The sequence below is a fragment of the Anguilla rostrata genome, chromosome 4, assembly GCF_018555375.3.
Source record: "Anguilla rostrata isolate EN2019 chromosome 4, ASM1855537v3, whole genome shotgun sequence".
Taxonomy (NCBI): Eukaryota; Metazoa; Chordata; class Actinopteri; order Anguilliformes; family Anguillidae; genus Anguilla; species Anguilla rostrata.
In genome coordinates this window covers 15,957,442-15,976,225 of record NC_057936.1, presented here as the reverse complement: position 1 = coordinate 15,976,225, position 18,784 = coordinate 15,957,442, and the positions used below count along the sequence as shown (strand labels likewise).

Here is an 18,784-nt window from a genome sequence, read left to right as displayed (position 1 = left end):
CTCCCTCTGTTTGACACCCTTGCAATGTCTTATTCACAAGAGCATGTGCCAACCTGAGAGCAAGTATTTTTGTGCACTCTGTCACCTATCACTACAGCTAACCTACTGATTTTCTGTACATGTGCATTTGACACATTTGTTATAGTGACTTGTATTATGGTAAAAAAAAATTTACTTGAAATTTTAAACATCTTCTAAAGAACCAGGAATTGGTATATCCTATGTAAATATATATTCTTTAAGTTTTGTACTTTTTAGCTTGTGAGCCAACATAAATGAAAGCATAAATGTCTGGTTAGCTTGAAAATCAAAAATTTCTGTTCTATGTAGTCAGATTTTTCAGCCAAATGGTATATAACACAGTTCCAAGCAGCCATTTGGAAAATATAATTTGATACAGGAAAATCATCATTCCTCAAATCCTCACATTACATTTGAGTGATAGGGATGCAGCAGGCAGGATATTTATGCCTCCTGTCTGGCTCAGAGAGCTTCAAATGTGTGTCCTCTTGGGTTGATGGTCAGCTCTCAAGTCCACTTTATCTCAGCATGTTTTCACACATTTCATTCTAGGGTGGCTGAAGAATATGGAACACATTTACACCTTGGAAAGTGAGAGGCTTGGATATAGTGAGAGATGGAGTGGGACATTTTTCAGTGGATTGAATGTTGTGTGTTTGGTTGAAGGAACAAAAGTAATTTACTCATTTACTTCCTCCTCCTCCCCCCATCCCCCACCCTCCCCCTCCAGTCCCTGGTCCGGGTAGAATGATCACACATATGGTAGATGCACAAAGTATCACTCATTGGTTGATACTTAAGATATTCATTCATAGTACAAGTCAGCTATTCTTTCCCTTTTCTGATCTTATGTCTTCTTTCTTCTCTCTTTGAGGTAATTGAGATTTGGAGAACAGTTCCTTGCAAGCCATGCTCTTGCAGATTGTATCACCTCTTCCGATTCCACTTACAGTCATCTCTTATTTATCCACAGAGCTGGCTGGTGGCAAAAATGGTCTATGTGGTCTTTTAGGATGGGCCACATGGGTTTTAAATGTTTAAAAAAATGTTTTAAGACATTTTAATTGTGCATGTAGTCTATGATCAGCAACAAATCCCCCCCCCCCCCCCACCCCCTCCCAGTTTATGGCCACCAAAAACCTAGAGCCTGTGTCCCTATAATACACATTTGGGGGGGTCTATTTTAACACAATTTCAAATTGACTCATTAGTATCATTTTCAAAAGAAAATTGTATGCTGATGGCTGGTGTGCTCCATGTTCATTGGTACTTTTAAACATTTGTGATGCTCATTGCAAAGTTGAGAAGTTGCTTTCGCAGTAATTGCATGAATGTACCAGATGTCAGTGACCCAGATGTACTAGGGGCTACTCCAAGTTCAATTACATACTCTTGAACAAAGATGTATTTAATTTGTTGTTTGCGTACTAATTTGGTTTTGGAGCGGTTGACTGGGGAGTTACACAGGGAAACTTTGGCTGTTTAGGATTTTTCCTGGTTACTATGTACTTCATCCTAAACATTGGTAAACTGTAAGAAGTATCCTCCCCTCCAAAGAATCTTTTCTACAAACATTCATATTCTTATTCATGGTCAATGTGGTATTAGATGTGTGGATTCACTGACGTATGGCACAAGCCTATATTGCCAGGGTCTATTGTATCTTCTGGGTATATAAAGTGTTGAAGAATAAACTTTCTTCAACACAAATTGTTAAGAGTCTGATTTTCAAAGGAGCAATGGAAAACATAAAGCACAAAGAAATGGATGATGCTGACATGTCTCTATCTGCCAGTGCATTAGAAGAGCATATGTACAAACAGGACAACACATTTTGAAACCTCAGTCTATTCAATATATTGTTACATAATACGATCATTGTATAATGTTATTCAGGAAAAAATGACATTTAATTACCAGATGCAGCACTACTGATGTTGTTTTAATGGTATCAAGAGAAAGGCTCTGCTGTTTCTTGCGAAAAAAAATTATTAATTTCATATTGCTTGAAAAGTGTCATTTGAAATGAAAACCACTACTGCAATCATTTGCTGCCTTGTGTTAAAGTACATGTATGAATATATGTATGTTAATAATGATAATAATAATAATAATAATAATTGTTATTATTATTATTATTATTCACTTAAAGAGCCCTATCCCAATCTGGCACAAACATACCTTGGCATAAGTTGTTAATTTGGTCCTTGGCAAATGGAATATTTTTCATCTCCGCCTGCCTTGTTAATTTCCTGGTCTGCAATAAAAAATAATTTGCATCAACAAGGGCTGGGTGGCGTAACAGAGGGTGTGTCAGGACAAACATTTGGCGCTCTGCTAATTTAGTTTCAAATACCGTTTTTAATTTTTTAACCAACCAATGCCGCCTTATAGCTCATATGCAAACACCGCTATTTTGGTTGTGTAAATTCACACATATGAACACATGAGGCAGACAGAAGATCACATAAGACTTTTTCATGGCTGTTGGAAGAGAGACATCTACTTGTCCCAAATTGTATAAAGCTCTTTTCGTATGGGACTCCTTTTGTGTAGGGACTACATGTAATTTTGCAATTACTTCCCAGCCCCTGTACTTTGTGTGGCGCATTCACACTAGCTAAATGAAGTCTGTAATTCAGTTGAATTTACTCACCATGTCCTGCATACAAATGAAAAGGACACAGGTATGGTTAGCATAACTTAATATTTAAGCTAATATTAACATAACGTGTGTGGCACTGGGTACACACAGCAAAGTTGTGCTTTGGATGCTGGCACATACGTGAGCATCTTGGGCAGTGACTGGAGACAAATGAATGGAATGGTTATTTTCATTACCGTTACAATGTTTTTGAGCAGGTTGCTCTCATTCTAAGTGGCCAGGATGACACCAAACCTCCACTGCATACACAGGTAATATATTTCTTGTAAATCACACTCTACAACTTTACAACTGTTCTGAATGCATGCTACAGTGTCTAGTAACAAAATGGACTAAATTAAGCTTGACGGGCCTTAATTCACCATTGTCAACAGTTAGTGGTAGGTTTTGACAATTGTGCCTTGACAGGGAAGATAGAACCTTTGAGTGTTTAGTTTCTACCACTTTCCATTTAGTTTCACTTACACAGACAAAACAAGGGTTCATTTCACTCTGTGCACGCTGACTAGACACTCAGGACTATGACTAGGCTGCTTCAAAACTTTCATTTTGTTTCCTTTCTGCCATTCAGATGCAGACTTGATCATTGTTGATCAACTTGCTGAATAACCAAAGTATGCTTTAGCTTCAGCTCAAGGATAGATGACCGGACATTCTCCTTAAGAATTTTCTGGTACAGGGAAGAATTGAATGTTGCTATGATCTTCTCAATGTGAAATGCTTCATTTGCTTCATGCCGGACATAATGGGACCAGTGTCATCCAAACAGTTCCACTTTTGAGCCATCTGTTAATAGAACATTCTCCCAAAAGGCTTAGGGATCATACAGGTGCTTTTTTGCAAGTGCAAGATGAGTACTGATGTCTATCTTGGTTAGCAGGGGTTTCCACCTTGCTACTCCCCAATGAATGCCATTTTTGCCCAGTCTCTCTCTTATTTCAGAGTCACAAACACTGACCTTACATGAGGCTAGAAAGGCCAGAAGTTCTTTGGATGTTCTTCTGGTATCTTTTGTGAATTCATGGATGAGTTGCAACTTGGTGCCCTTGGAGAAATTTTGGCAGGGAAGATTCACTACTGTTCCAAGTGTTATCCATTTTGAAATAATGGTTCTCACTGTGGTTCAGTGAAGTTCCGGGGTCTTACAAATGGCTTTGTAAACCTTTCCGGACTGGTATATAACAAAAACACAGACAACAACAGCAGACAGAAATCAAATAATTTTGAGGCAAAAAATATTCACAACAGAAATCATAGTTAAGGGTAGCATTTTATTTTTAATATTTTGTCACTAATATTTTATGTGCATTTTAGTGCATTTGTGTGCATTTTAGAAAGCCGAATGCATGGTGTGAATGGTCCTATATGTACATTGTGTGTGTTACAATGAAAGACTGCTTTACCAAGCTCAGTCACACTGAACAGAGGTAAAGCTATGTTGCTTTTAGCAAGCCTTCTTCAACAGTCATGAGGGTAATTTGATAATTATGAAAATAATGAGTGGAGAGAAGTGTGTGTTTTACAGATTTTTTGTTTTTGTTTTTACCACAGAACAAGGCGCAGTGCCACACCTCTTTCAGGTTTCTGTTGATTTCGTTAAGCACATTTCTTTTTTCATGGAAAGACAATGGAAGAACATGGCAAATGAGCTTATTTATAATTCTCAAATGCTTGTATCTGTAAGATGTCATACAAGTTGTTTTGTTTGGTTTATAAACATGCAGTGATGGAGTACTATAATCTACTTAAAGAAAAGAAAAAAAAACCTTTTTGTATACTTCTGTGTAGTGCTTCCATTTCTGAAAAATAAATCACTTGTCCTATTCTCCACAATTATTTGTCAAACTAAATTATGTTTTGCCTAAAGGGCAGTGTGCAGAGTAGTATGGCTTCCCAATACTCAAAGTACAGCTAACATTATGGCCCGCAATTTAAGATAGTAGGCCATGCATTTCTTTGCAAGCACTTAAGTATAATAATCCAAAACACAAATGCCCTCTTTAAAAAGAGCATTTTTGATAAATGCTATTCCTTGTTTTTTTATTTTTCAGGTGCAATTACTGAAGATGAAATTCACCAATCATCAAGCTACAAATGAATGCTACATTGTCAGGCACAACCTTTCGATGGTTCCCATCCTGCTGTTGTACCACCAAATGGCTGAATGTGGCTTTTTCACAATCTTTACTCAGAAAATTAAACCCAAGTCACAAGAGCCACATTTAAAAGTGCAATGCCTATGTTTGGGATTTGTAACCTTAAGTTTGGTCAGTCAAACAGAGACTGACCTATTTCCCCAGTCACCACTGTTGCACAAAAATATGTGAGAGAATCTGAATTAGTTCTGATAAAATGTATTTGGATAATATAGCATCAAATCTTGCTGAGGCACAGATGGAATCGCATACAAAGTAATTCAAAATGGTGATCTAGCTGGTTAATACTTGTTATAATCCTAAAGCTAATAATGGTTTAGGGATGTGACCAGCATCCCCGTGACAAATGCAGCTGCTGCTACAGGAACAAGATAATTTTAAATTGGGGGGGGGGGGGGGTGCATGGATGCTTTGATTTAGTTCCTGCGCATATGTTTGAAGCAGCATAATGATGAGAATGAATACTTTTGCTGTGACTGTGCAGCACGTGAGGGGAATGTGAGACCGTGATATGAGGGTGGCGGTCTCCCCCGCTCACAGACGAGAGAAAGACCATCTGCGCAGACACGGATGGCCCTTCGCTTTTTTCAGCCCTTGGCAGAGACCGACATCCCCGGCACCGCCGTGTCACGGCCGGCTCGGCGAAAAGCTGCGTGGGTGAACTCAATCCACTGATCGCATTGTGCGCTGACTGTGAAGTCTCGTTCGCCCCGAACCAGACCCTAAGCACTGCAGAATACGGAAACTTCCAGATTACTGGACTGCAAAGGGATGTACGGGAAGAAAAGAGAAGCTGCATATTCAAACAGAAAATTAAATAAGCATAAACCAGGGTGGAGAAACAAATCGATCTTCAACACAGGGTGAAATTCATTCTTATGAGCAACAAAGCTTTCCCTTTTACATTGAGTACCTTGCACAAAATGAATGAATATGCAGCTCACCTGACAGTAGACATACTGTCTAGCCTTTAGAAGACAAAGCACTGGCCTTACTTAATGGCCACTTTTCTGTGGTCTAGAGAAAAGTCTATGCTTTCATTGTATTAAATTTCACATGAACAGCCTATACTGTAGCTGATTGAACATTGTAGTTAAAATTGCTATTGCAAAATGCACAAGCTGTCCTGGGCTGGATTTGTCTCACTATACCATTTCTGTGCAAAACAACACCTCAGATTCTTCGTTGTAGCCTGCCAATTCTAAGCCCATTGCATATTTTTCCCACTATGATTTAGAGCAGAAGACACAATTCCTGAAGCAAATTTGTTTAGGAAACTACCAGACAATTTTTCTGGTAAGTGACATTTAGTTTATTAGCTTGATATTATTTGTTCATTGTTCAAAAGCTGTGGGCTTTTCCAAATTTGTTCATTTGTTTTCACATATTGCAGTTGAAACAGAAAAGCTTTTTTCACTTCCAATCACTCACAAGGATTCGGTAGAATTAATGAGAAATAATTGAATATTTCTAAATGTAATGTTTTCAGTCATTTCTAGTAAGCAACAGTAGGATTCTGACTGTGCATGCTTAATAATCTTTTTGGTTTGTTTTTTTAGAACTTGAATTCACTAATAACTCATTTTAAATGACGCCCACAATGGAACAGAGGCAATATAGTAGTTTTCACTATCTGTTAGAGGTAGATGCAGCATATCTTCACTTTTCTTTCAAAACATAAACAAATAAAATCACTTCAAAAATTATTCCAAAAAATCAAAATATGGCCGTTCTAAAGGATTCAGATATGACAATAGAGAGATAATATAATTCATCACTAGAAATATGAGATTATTTTAAAAATGCTACTACTGCAGGCAAAGACCAAAAGAGAACATGTTTGGTAATTTCTGAACGCTGAAAATTCATTAGCATTCATGCCGCTGTGTAAATATGTGCTCCCCCAGGTATTCAGAATGAATAATGAGAATCAAGATAAATAATACTCACTAGAGTCCCTGGCTATTATTATGCATTAATGATATGTAAACAAGTATCTAAAACCTGAAGACAATGAGCAACGAAAGATGATATCTTATATTTTAGGGGCTCTGGAGAGGCAACAAATTACACTCTATTGCATACCCATGGATCTCAGACACCAACCTTAGAACAATGGAAAACATTCATTAGTGAATTGTCATTTGAATAATGCATCTTGGATGTACTTCCCCTGAGTTGACATTGCATTGCATGAATGCTCAGTGACAAACTATGAAAAGCAACTTGAACAACTAAATTTGTAGTTGTTGAAAAGTTCTGGATTTACTATAACAATACTTTTGTGGAATATAGTAAATAATTTCTGAAAAACTGAGTGATTTGGCTGGCCCCACATATTTTACTGAAGTAATATTCTACTTAACTACTGTCCTGAATATTCAAAAAAAAAAAAAATTTATAAACTAGTGGAAGAAAATGTCATAATTTAGGCTTTTCAATTCAGGTTCCCGGACAAGCTCAAACCAACCAGGAACACAATGCAAATAAGTGCATAAAACTTTAACTCTTTAGTATCTTTAGTGTTTGTTTATACACTTGTGTACATGTAACTTTTAAACAGATACACAATTGAAAAAAATTAATTCCATAGATACAACATCAGCATTTACAGTTTTCTTAAAAACAGAATCAAGGTTCTTAATAAAATGTGCCGTTCTCACTCATTGCCCTTGTAGTTCCTTAGAAAAGAACGTCTATTGAAGACTTAACCACACATGAAATATCTTTCTTTGTTATCAAACAATTCAAACATGAATTGTTTCATAACAAAGCAAAAATTCTGGAGTACAGAGCCAAATTAAAAAAATACATGTCTTTGTCCCAAACATTATAGAACTCACTGTATGCATTCAAGTGTTGAAAGAGTTTGATTGTCTCTGCCTTAGTCTACAGGGACCTAACTATAGAGGCCTTAACATGTTGATTGATTTGAGGTAGTGCAGGTCAGAAGTTCAAACATAGCCCTTTGTGTTTGATACCTCACTCCATCTACTGCTTTCCCCAACCTTCTTGGAAAAATTAATGTCAAGAGAACAAAAAAGGGGATTTTCACTCTATTGCCTTCATTTGTAGAGACGGCAGAGATGATGTATATGGCTGTGCGTAAGTGGCTCGCAGACAGCCGTGGGCTTTTCCTCGCTGACATCGCTACTGATGGAGGAGACATCCTCCTGCAGAGCCTCCATGCCTGCGAAACCATATACACGCATGTACTGTACACGCACACAACTATGCACAAATACACGTACAGGCCTGTGCTCTGGTAAGCATACAGAGCTATGCACGTGCATGCCTAAATACACACGTGTGCTCAGGCAACATGCAGTGACACAGACACAAGCACAGCCTGTTTTCACTTATTCCATTTCATCAATTCCCAAATGAGTGACTAACATCGCAAAAAAATGTCAGCTCCTTGATAAATTTCTCACACTGAATAAATAGCAAGAAGGTGCTGAGAAGGTAACGTCACTGTTTTAGATTGTCCTGAGGGCAATTTGTGTTATGATCGACTGAATAAGAATAAAGTCACATTTTGTTAATTTCACCATGTACAGATTTCTGATAACATGAGTGTAATATCCAACCTTTCTGTGGTCCAAGAGAAAACAGCTCAAATATAATATTCAGGAAATGATCTTCCTGGAGAACCAGCTATATCTACATCACAGTCGTCACATGAAAGACAAAGAATCTTTGTATCATCAACTAAAACAGAATAATCTCATAACAGTGTTCAATATTATTGATATTGAGAAAAAATATTGAGATATAAAGGTAGAGGAAAACCAGGAAACCAGGAAGTTCTGCTCTGTCCAGTAGAGATGTGCCTACTCAACTCAACATTCGAGCATGTAAGACTGAAACATTTACTGGGTGACAGCAATTGACAAAACTCATCACTTCCAGAAGCCCCCCCGTAACATTAACGTCTTTGCCTTTCCATGACCAGCAGTGACAGCCATTTGCTGATGTCTTTCAAGGCCTTTATGTGTTGTGACAGGTGAATATAAGAGTCTAGACACCTGAGAACAGTTCCCCCTTTTTATCCTTTCGCTTGTCACAACTCAATCTAGCGTGTTTTATTAGAATTAGACCAATTTCAAAACACTGCGGAAGCATGATTAGCTCAGCTTTCAAATGAATCTAAATTCACTTTACTTTTGAGTGCTGAATTTAAGCAGGGCATCCATTTCTATTTATTTCTTCTAAACTTTTTTTTAGTCAATGTCAGAGACCACTGAATTTGCAATGTAGTTTGAAAATCAGAAGCCTGAATGCATTATTCAGATTGGCTGAAGAGGCTTTAGTCTGGGAGCAATTTGGCAGGAGGATAATGTGTTTTCTTTGTTTCACAGGAAAAACACATCAACACTGACCTAGCCAGATCGCAAGCTTTTTTTTTTTTCTTTTTTGTTTTTGCAGATTAGTTCCTGCCATGAGCGAAGGCCATTATCTGCAGCAAGACCTGAAGCGCAAGGAATGAAGTCCAAGTGATGCAGCACCTCAGACAGTGGTGCACCACACGAGATGCACGAGTAATGGAGACCGAGCTCGAGCTGAGCGCACATTCCCCATGGCGATGATCCTCCAGCTTGCAAACCGAGTGCAACGCCAGGCTTGATCAGCCAGATCAAACGGGTGCAGCCTCCAGGGTACTCCGTGTTCAACGACTCACAATGCCTCCCTTCTGCCCCCTTTTTCTTTTTTTCTCCTTTTCGGCCCTCCCGCCCCACAAATACAAAACTGGAGCCCCTCGTTCTGAATTTATCAATTCCCTATACAGCATATTACAGGGAATTTTTGTTATTAATTTCCTTAGTTTTGCAGTTGGAAGTTTATTTAATATTAATTGATTAATTGAAATATATAAATATATATTGAAACTACAAAGGTTGGCGCATGCAGGTGGGCTAGTATGGAAACTAGAGTGAAGGTAGCCAGAATGCAACCATTGTTGTAGTTCCAATTACATTACATTACAGCATTTTGACGTTTTCAGAGCGACCAACTTACATGCACTTACATTGTATCATTTAAAGCTAGATTATCTGAACAATGCGGTTGTACCTTGCAAGGTACCACAGGCACGATCGACCTCGACTTTATTAGCGCATTCACCACCTGCACCTCCGCCTGATATCGTCAATATAGCAACTGTAGAACTACTTTAAAGCACAAAAAGCTTGAAATCCAGAGTGATATTAATCAGTGTAATTTATCTCGAGAACAAAACGCAAAGCTCTTGAAGGCTTACGTTCACCATGGACCTTATTTTCGGCAGAAAACAAAATTCCTATGGGAAAAATGCATTGGAAATCTGATGAGGGAACCCATGGCCCAACGATGTGATGTTACCTCCAGGTTTTAGGACTACAAACTGTAACAGTCCATTACAAAGCTAGCTAAGTTGCAACTATAAACAGTAACAACAGTTCCCATAGGGAGGAAGACATCATGACAGAAATTAAATTCTTGGGCATCTAGCTGCTTAACATAACTAGCCAGCTAAAAGTAAGTTACTTACAGATCCAACTTGAAACAGGCCAACTCTGCATCGCTTTTCATTCCCTTGGTGAACATCAGCTGATGCTACTGAGGAAAAGCAATTCCAAGATTGACTCTAGTTATTGAACAAGCCCTGTCAGTTATCTTTTTGCTTTGCCTAGGCTTCGTAGCATCCATCATTGCAGCAGCTAACAAGCAACAAGCACTGATGGAATCAGATCCCAAACCACAGGCTCAGTAGCCATTGCATCACAGATATGCCTTGGCATGGTTATTTTATCATATTTTCAAGTAAAATATCCTGCATATTCTGCCTTTAAGTAGTGCTGAATGGGAATTTTGGTTAAGCTGTTTTCAAGGTCACATTTTGTTTGGTTCCACTTCTTTACCCATGCTGTCTTTATATTAACAAGACATTTGGATCAAATTCTAGTGGTGACATCACAATTTGATTACATTCGTTTGTAACCTGTTCCTGGACTATATATTGCACATCTATGGAACATAAGTATGCACACACATGCTGGTCTTTAATTTTTGCCTGGATGGGGACATTTTTGTTTGCTTCATATGATGCCTCGTGATAAATCAATGAATAGGCTAATAGAACTTCCCTGGGAAATAAAAGATTACATGATGGCTGCCTCAATTAACTTCATTCAAACTCTATGCCAGATTTCAGTGTGTTGGATATACAGCATGAGTGTGCCCACCCTGCCTCAGGGCATGTTTTTTTTTTGCATGCTTTTGCCTTTTCTTGGAATATTTTCGAGGTCCAGGTGTACTCACAAGCTGCGCTTATTTTTGCGACCTCAGCTTTCACTTAGAGACCAGAGACACACTCTCCTTGTGATGTCAGCAACCGTTTCTTTGTCATAAATGTGCTTTATAATTTTCTCTGTATTCTTTGCAAGGTGACTTCTTTGCAGCTCGAACTCAAAAAACGTCCAAGCTCAAAAAATCTGTGTCCAATTCGGCTGCATTGAAAGCTCCCACAGTGAGTCGAAGATTTTATAAACATGAATTGAAACATCTGTGTTCCTTTTAATCCGTTTGTGTTTATAATTGCTTAATCTTGTTATCATGTTGTGTACGTGGGTGTTTGCATCATGCATTTGTGCATATATGTGTGTGTGTGTGTGTGTGTGTGTGTGTGTTGGCTCTGGTGATCATTTTATTGCAACATCTCAAAAAAAAACAAAAAAAAAACATCTTTGTTATACTGGGTTAGCCTCAGCCAGAACTGAATTTAATCTTTTCTTTACTCCATCTGTGCATGATCGGTCTTGATAAAGTATTCAACTGACTTCTTTGCTCTAAATTCTTTTATTCAGCTTTTCAATTACTTCTGACCTACGCTTCCTTGTATATGGTATTTGGTCTGTTCTCATTTTATATAAAGTGTAATCCATGTGTTTACTTTCTGATCTATTCACTCTTTTTCATATACAGAGAGCATAAAAAAGGGTTCAGCGAGCCTACTACTCAACATGCAAGCATTAATTCAGTCACAACAAAATGCACTATGCTGTTTGTGCTACTAAAAGAGGCAACAGATTTAGTTGTCACATAGAGAGGAGGCACTTAAAAACCTCATGTTGTGGCATAATTAGTCAGCACACTGCCTGCTGGGGATTTGGACACTGAAGAAGAACATGCTACTGCGTGGCTTCACCGCACAAAATATGACATTATGAAAGCACAAAAAAGATGGGAGCAACAGAACAATCTCTGAATGCAAAGATTTCACTTCATATTATGATGAAGGAGAGAGAGTAATGTCAACAATGTAATCCCTTAAATGTATTAAGATAAGCAATAAACTGAATTATGGTAAGTCAGGAAGATTGGGTCAACACAATTAAGCACTGTTAGTCTTTAATCTCAAACCCAAGTGATACATATGTCAGAAATCCAGCAAGCAAATGCAATAATCTATAATTAGCAATCACTTTTAATGAAAGATCCTAATTAAAGCACACGTGAAATATTGAAGTACATCAACACCTTAAAATTGCTTTCATGCACCATGGCATGATTTCAAAAGTTTAAGTAGAAGAATAAAATTAGTTTTTATCTCTGGGGAAAAAAAGATAATTTTACATTTAAAGATTTCATATAGCACATGTTGCTGCTGGTCTGTGCTTCATAGATACATTTTTGCATTTCTGTGCTGTTTTACATTAATGTAATATATGTTGACAAGTCAATATTTTACATATATAAAAATTCCAAAGTTCCATTACAAACAACTTAAATGAACTTAAATTTTCCTATCATTTAAAAAATATGTATGTATGTATTTTTTTTTTATCATTTACCTTTATTGCATAATTTGCATAAGGTTCTAAGTCAGAATTTAAATTTTACATAAAGTTAGCCAAATAACGGTAATTGAAACCTTTTTAATACTGTGGAGATGATACAGTAATTGGCTTGCGAGTCCTGGCAGGGTTCACGAGCAGGAGGAAGGATGAAGGATGCAATTCCACCCTGTCACACTGGGACTGCAGTGGCCTCACCTCACAGGCATGGGCAGCGGGGCTGATTGATGATCAATCTCGCCGTTGCGCCTTGCTTGTCTCGGGCCCATCTAGAGGCACAGTGTGCTGTGCCATTTGAAAGAGCCCTCCAGAAGCACAGCCGCTGTGCGTTTTTGCTTGGCCAGCTCCCTCCCGTTTTGACTGTTTGCAGCTGTTCTCCCAGCCTCAGCAGTAGGACCGTCTTTAACTATCTGCTTTGGTGTTAGATTTGTTTCTTGCTTACTTATATTTTTTTCTGAAGCTTGCAAAGGTAATGAAATGGCCCCTACCTATTCATCACTGATTGTTCTCACTACCTTATCAACTCACGGCATGGTTATGGTATTTTTGCCTTTTTATTAGAATTTGTAGTGCTAAAACTATTTTTAGGCTAGTACTTTTTATTATACAATTTCAGTGGCACAGTATAAATTCCATACATGAATTACATTCCACAACTCTTCATGGCAGGCAGGTCCATCTAAGCCAAGTGAACCCATAAGAATTCCAAAAAAGCATACACTGTTTTACCTTCAATATCAAGCTTAGTTGAAATATGGGGAAACCGAATGTTAACCTTAAACAAATCATTTTCCATGGATAATCTAAATATTATCAATTATCATATGTCCTTAAGATATTGATAAATACAATTTCAAAAAATAAAGGGTTATTTGATGCACTCAAAAAGTCAAATATGTAAAGGAAATAAAATATGTGAATATGTGTGGAAAATTAAGAACACACTTTGTTCAGGACTGCAGTGACTGCATTAATGCATTTTCAAAAGGGCTTTAGAGATAAAATTTTGCAATATACCCCAACACAAAATGTGTTTAATACATGTTTAAACTATAACTAACCTGTCCTCAACATTGATGCTAATTCTATATGTTACAGTATCTGTTGTGAAACTATTTACTGTATGTTTACAACTTTTAAAGTACATACCAATGAATTTTCAGTCTACTGAAGTTCACATAAAACATAGCATACATTTTCTAAAAACTTTTTATTCTGTTTCCATTCAGTGCACAATAAACTTCCAAATTGCAACCACTTTCTCAATTGTTTCTGATTTATTTTCTCTTCGCCTATATCTGATTTGAACTCTTATTTATTCCCAGGAGACTGTTATCACACTGACCTTAGACAACATTTGGTCCAAATGTTGCCCTTCAGAATGAATGCCCTCGGTCAGACTGACTTTCCACCTTGGAAGAAACTGTCCTGTGAGTGCCGCATGTCACAAGAGGAATTCTCAGGCTTTGATGTTAGCATAGGTGTCATAAAAGACAAATGTGTTTATCAAAGAATATCATCTTGGCCTTTCTCCACTTCAAAATAAGTATTCAGCAAAAAAGATATAGCCTGATCCGGGGTGGCTAGTTGGATGGATGGTTTGTCAATGCCAAGTTTCCCATTGTTTGTTTGCTTATATTTCCATTTATAATTTAGAAAAGGTTGTGTCTGTATCATAGTCTCTTTGACAAAGTTCTTGCATCTTCTCTTGACATATTTCCATTAAAATGCTAATGCAGGTGTCAAACTCCATGCATCAATTAAATATATAACTGAATTAAATGGAGCTGCATGAAGTCAGTATTTTGAAGTGAAAAAGGCATACCAGGATATACCAGGCCTCTCTCTGCTGTTTGTTAAATCTGAAAATAGATAGTGGAAAGTGAAAACAATGCTCTGAATATTTAAAATAAAAATACTTAATTTAACAGCAGATCGAAGGAGTCAAATGATCCATTTTCACTGATTCGTTGAACAGTAGCCCATTTAGTGTCAGTCTATTCAATATTCTTTTTTCCCTCAAAATGATACTCAAAAGGAGCCTTTAACTTAAATTATGTGATCAAATGAATCATAACTTATTCAGTATGCACACTGAGAATGTTATGCACCGGCAAAAAAGAGTTAGAGAATTTATACCTAAAAAGGTTGTTTTCCAAAAAAACGTATTTAGAAATGCACAAGTCTAAATAGAAGACCGTGTATTTGGAGGCCTTGGAAGAAATCATTGATCTGAATTAATATTTCTGAGGACGGCAAAATTGCTTTGAATCCACAGCAGAGAGCATGTTCAGTGAAGGACTTGATCCCGTTTTATATCGGTGAGCATCTAAATACATTCTCAAAATATTTTTATCACTAAACTAGATAGCTATTATTTTCCCAACAATCTTCCTGACCTGCTGCTATCAGAGGTGGCAAGGGGAGAGCAAGGAGAGGGCGAGGGGGAGAGAGCGGGAGGGTAACAGGCAGGTGGAAAGGGAGCTTTCTTCCACACTTCTTCCACAAGCATATAGTGAACAATAAATAGTATTTTAGACCTCTGAAGACCTCTAAAGTGTCCTTTTGGAGTCTGCACATGGTTTTTTCTGGAAACCTGCCAAGACATAGCTTAGAAAAAAACAATGTAGAATACTCCATGTTCTGGTGTTATTGTCATCGGATTTGAACCAGGATTTGTCCAGGCACAGCCACAATCATCTGTATCCACTCAAAAAAAATAATTTTAGGTGAGAAAAAATTTCCACTACCCCTGTGTTTGAGCCTCTTTATTTCAGCAATTTTGCACAATATAAATTTACCTACTACAGATATGTAATGTAGAGAACATTTTATAGATGTTTGCTGAATGCCTTGAATGTGGAAGCCATGTCAGCAAATAGGCATTGCTGGTCCCAATGGCTCAAAAGACCAATATCCATGTATCCATGCTCTACATATAGTTAAGCACTACATCTAACCTGAAAACTATTATTAGCACAAATATATTATGATTATTATTATGATGGTGAAAAATAATTTTCATTCTCTCTTGCGAAGGAGAGAACGCAATAAACTGATTCAGTGAAAAATAATGCATCTCCAGCACCCAATGTGACCTACTCAGACTTGACAGGACTTCCACACTGGGTAACACACCAGGTGGAGGTGATCCATCATACAATAAGGTAAAGAATGCAATCACTATCAAAACACTAATCATGTCCAAATTTTGAAAACAGCAGTGACCATTTAGCAAGGAGGGAGAGCACAGTTATTGAGTTGATTGGTATTGATGTTACTCAAATTAGAAGCACTTGCAATGAAACTTTCCATTTAGCAGCAGCTGGGGCACAATTGTTCATGCAAAATACATTGAACCCAGTATAATTTGTATTGGAACCAGAAGTATGGTAGGAAATACACTGGGCATCATTCACTTTTTATGGCCTGACTTAACTTCCTTCAGATTCACAATAATGATTGCCAAGAAAAGTGAGCAAACTTTGAAACTGGAAACAAGCTGGGAGCACCTTGCCTGCATTTGTTCAGCTGCTCTCACATATTTTTGCTTCTCTGGGCCCAAACAGCTTTCCCAAGGAAAGGAGGCAGAATCTTCCAGAGGAAGCCTTTGTTCTTACTGAAGGTCTTTTTGAGTGAAACGCAGCAGAAATATGGAATATCCCTGAAAAGTTATAGACTTTGATGACTTTCTCCCCACTTAGTCAATCAGACAGATTATAAATACATTTCCTTAGCATGATTTTGGCCTTGCGGTGGGGCAAACGGGCATGAGGCCTGGACTATACCATTAAAAACAACTTTTTCCTTTCTCAACTCTCCCCTGACCGGTTTAAGCTGACCTGTACAGCTCCATGGCATCTTTTCGTTAACTGGATGCCTGGAGCTAAAGCTGCAGTACTGTAGCGTGCCAGAGCAGCAGCTACATTATGTCTGATGTCTCCTTCACTATCAGTCGTCTTCCATCTGAGCAAAACTAGGAGAGATACTGAGAACTATTCTTGGCTTCTGACTAAATGGGTAGCCTTGCAATGGGCCCCTGGCTTGTCTTCGCTTCTTGAATGCACTGATGAAAGCATTATCTCCAGCCATCCAGCAACTGATTTCTGTCTCTCTGATTTTTGAAGAGCTTATATCCCAGCTTGCCCATGCACAGCCTCTCAACCTCCTCTCTTTTGGCTGTGTCAATACGACTCCAGGTGACAATCTAATGTTATGTTTAAAAGACTCCCAGGATACTCTGCTTCCTTTCCAAAAAAGAAAGCTTTCCTCATTCACATCACACATACTGCTGTGCAAGTTGAGCAGCTGTGTGATGGGGAATGGAAGACAATCATTTCTTTGGGTGCATGTTAAAAAGCATTGCATTACAATTACAAATGAAGGACATAGCGCCCCCCCCCCCCCCCCAATTTCAGGGCACCATAAGGTTTGGGACACTTCACTGGCATCTGGCATTTCTGATCGTTAGTTATGTTCAATTGTTTAGAAAAAAACATGTTAAAAACAGTATTTTCAATTGCTTCCTTAGTGCACATATAAGAGAGCTTTCAGCAACTAGTCTTGATTCTAGGCTTTTGATTACCTTCGGAGTCTGTTTTTGACGTTTGTCAACAAGAAGACCAGAACTGTGCCAGTGAAGCTCAAGGAAGCCATTATGAGGAGAAAAAACAGTCAGAGACTTAAACTAAACCTAAAGCTTACCAAAAATCAACTGGTGAGCTCCGTAATTGCAAAGGGCCTGGTAGGCCAAGAAAGACCTGTACAGTTGATGACCAAGAATTCTCACAATAATGAGGAAAAAACCCCAAACACCTGACTGACAGATCAGAAACACTCTTCAGGAAGCAGGTGTGGATGTGGTAGTGACTACTGTCCGCAGAACACTTCACAGACGGAACTATAGAGACCCCACAGCAAGATGCAAACCACTAGTTACAATTGTGGAAAAAGGTCTTGTAGACAAACGAGATGAAGATTAACTTGTATCAGGGTGATGGCAATAGCAAAATGTGGAGGCCAAAAGGAACTGCCCAAGATCCAAAGCACCCTCCTCATCACTGAAACATGGTGGTGGGGTTTCACAGTTTGGGCATATATGGCTATATACAGTTATCCGAAACATCCAAAACAAAATTTATAAAAATGCCCTTTAATAAAAGCTGAAAATCTACATCTCGTGAGTTGTTTGATTACAAATCAAAAATTTTCAAGCACAGCCAAATCAGGAAAAACATGTCTTTGTCCCGAACTTTATAGAGCTCACTGTATGGTAAATTCAAAACTTGTTTTGTGGTGGAACAGTACAGCCCAAAAAGAAAAATTCAAGGTTGAAGAACTTGTTGGTATTGTATCAGAAAAAGTTGAAAACATTGAGAGAGCAGAAACAACTAGAACATTATGTTGTCCTTGATATCTGCTAAGAATAAAAGGCTTTGTCTGACTGAATCCCAGCTTACAGATGGTGAGTTCAAATTACATTAGAGAATCAAAGCAAATTGAAGTCAGCTTTCAAAGTGGCAATTAATTGAGCCCTCAATTTATGACGCTTTTCAGTCTGACACATTTTTAATTAGACTAATTATTATCATGGCAGTAGTAACTCTTGTTGTGACAGACAGTGCCTGCCAGTATTACTGTGGATGAAGTATTTTCTCTAGAGTGAGTAAGATATAAACTAATTCAGTGCACAATACCCATCACTTACAACACCACATAAAATACAGAGTAAAAACACATGATTATATTACAGGGCACGGAGGTTCCTCTGAAAAGGGAAAGCTTTAGGTTGGATGAGCCATTTATGTGCACTACAACCAAATACAAATACTAAGTGTGCTTGTTAATTTAATTTTCTTTAGTTCTTTGCATTCAATTGGATGCCACTGGATATTAAAGTACAAGAAATTGGTTTCTGTGAGCAAAAAAAGATCACAAAAAGATATGCCCCACCCCTCATTGATGAATTTGCATACCAAGTCAATATGTCAAACAGGTTCAGAAAGAACTCATAATAATATGTAAATGTAAAATCAGAGTCTGTTGTAATAATAGTAAGGTTGAGCTATTTTTCTCAAACACCACTGGAGCACCTTTTTAACACATAA

At 37.9% G+C, this 18,784-nt stretch overlaps 1 long non-coding RNA gene across 4 annotated transcripts in view; it reads right to left on the bottom strand.

The window, feature by feature from the left end:
* The window catches only part of LOC135252642 (uncharacterized), a 99,610-nt gene that overhangs the window by 20,419 nt on the left and 60,407 nt on the right, over positions 1–18,784 (bottom strand). For all 4 annotated transcript variants that reach the window (XR_010329447.1, XR_010329446.1, XR_010329444.1 and 1 more), the window contains exon 3: positions 2,203–2,278. This is a non-coding gene — a long non-coding RNA (uncharacterized LOC135252642). The remainder of the gene's footprint in view (positions 1–2,202; positions 2,279–18,784) is intronic.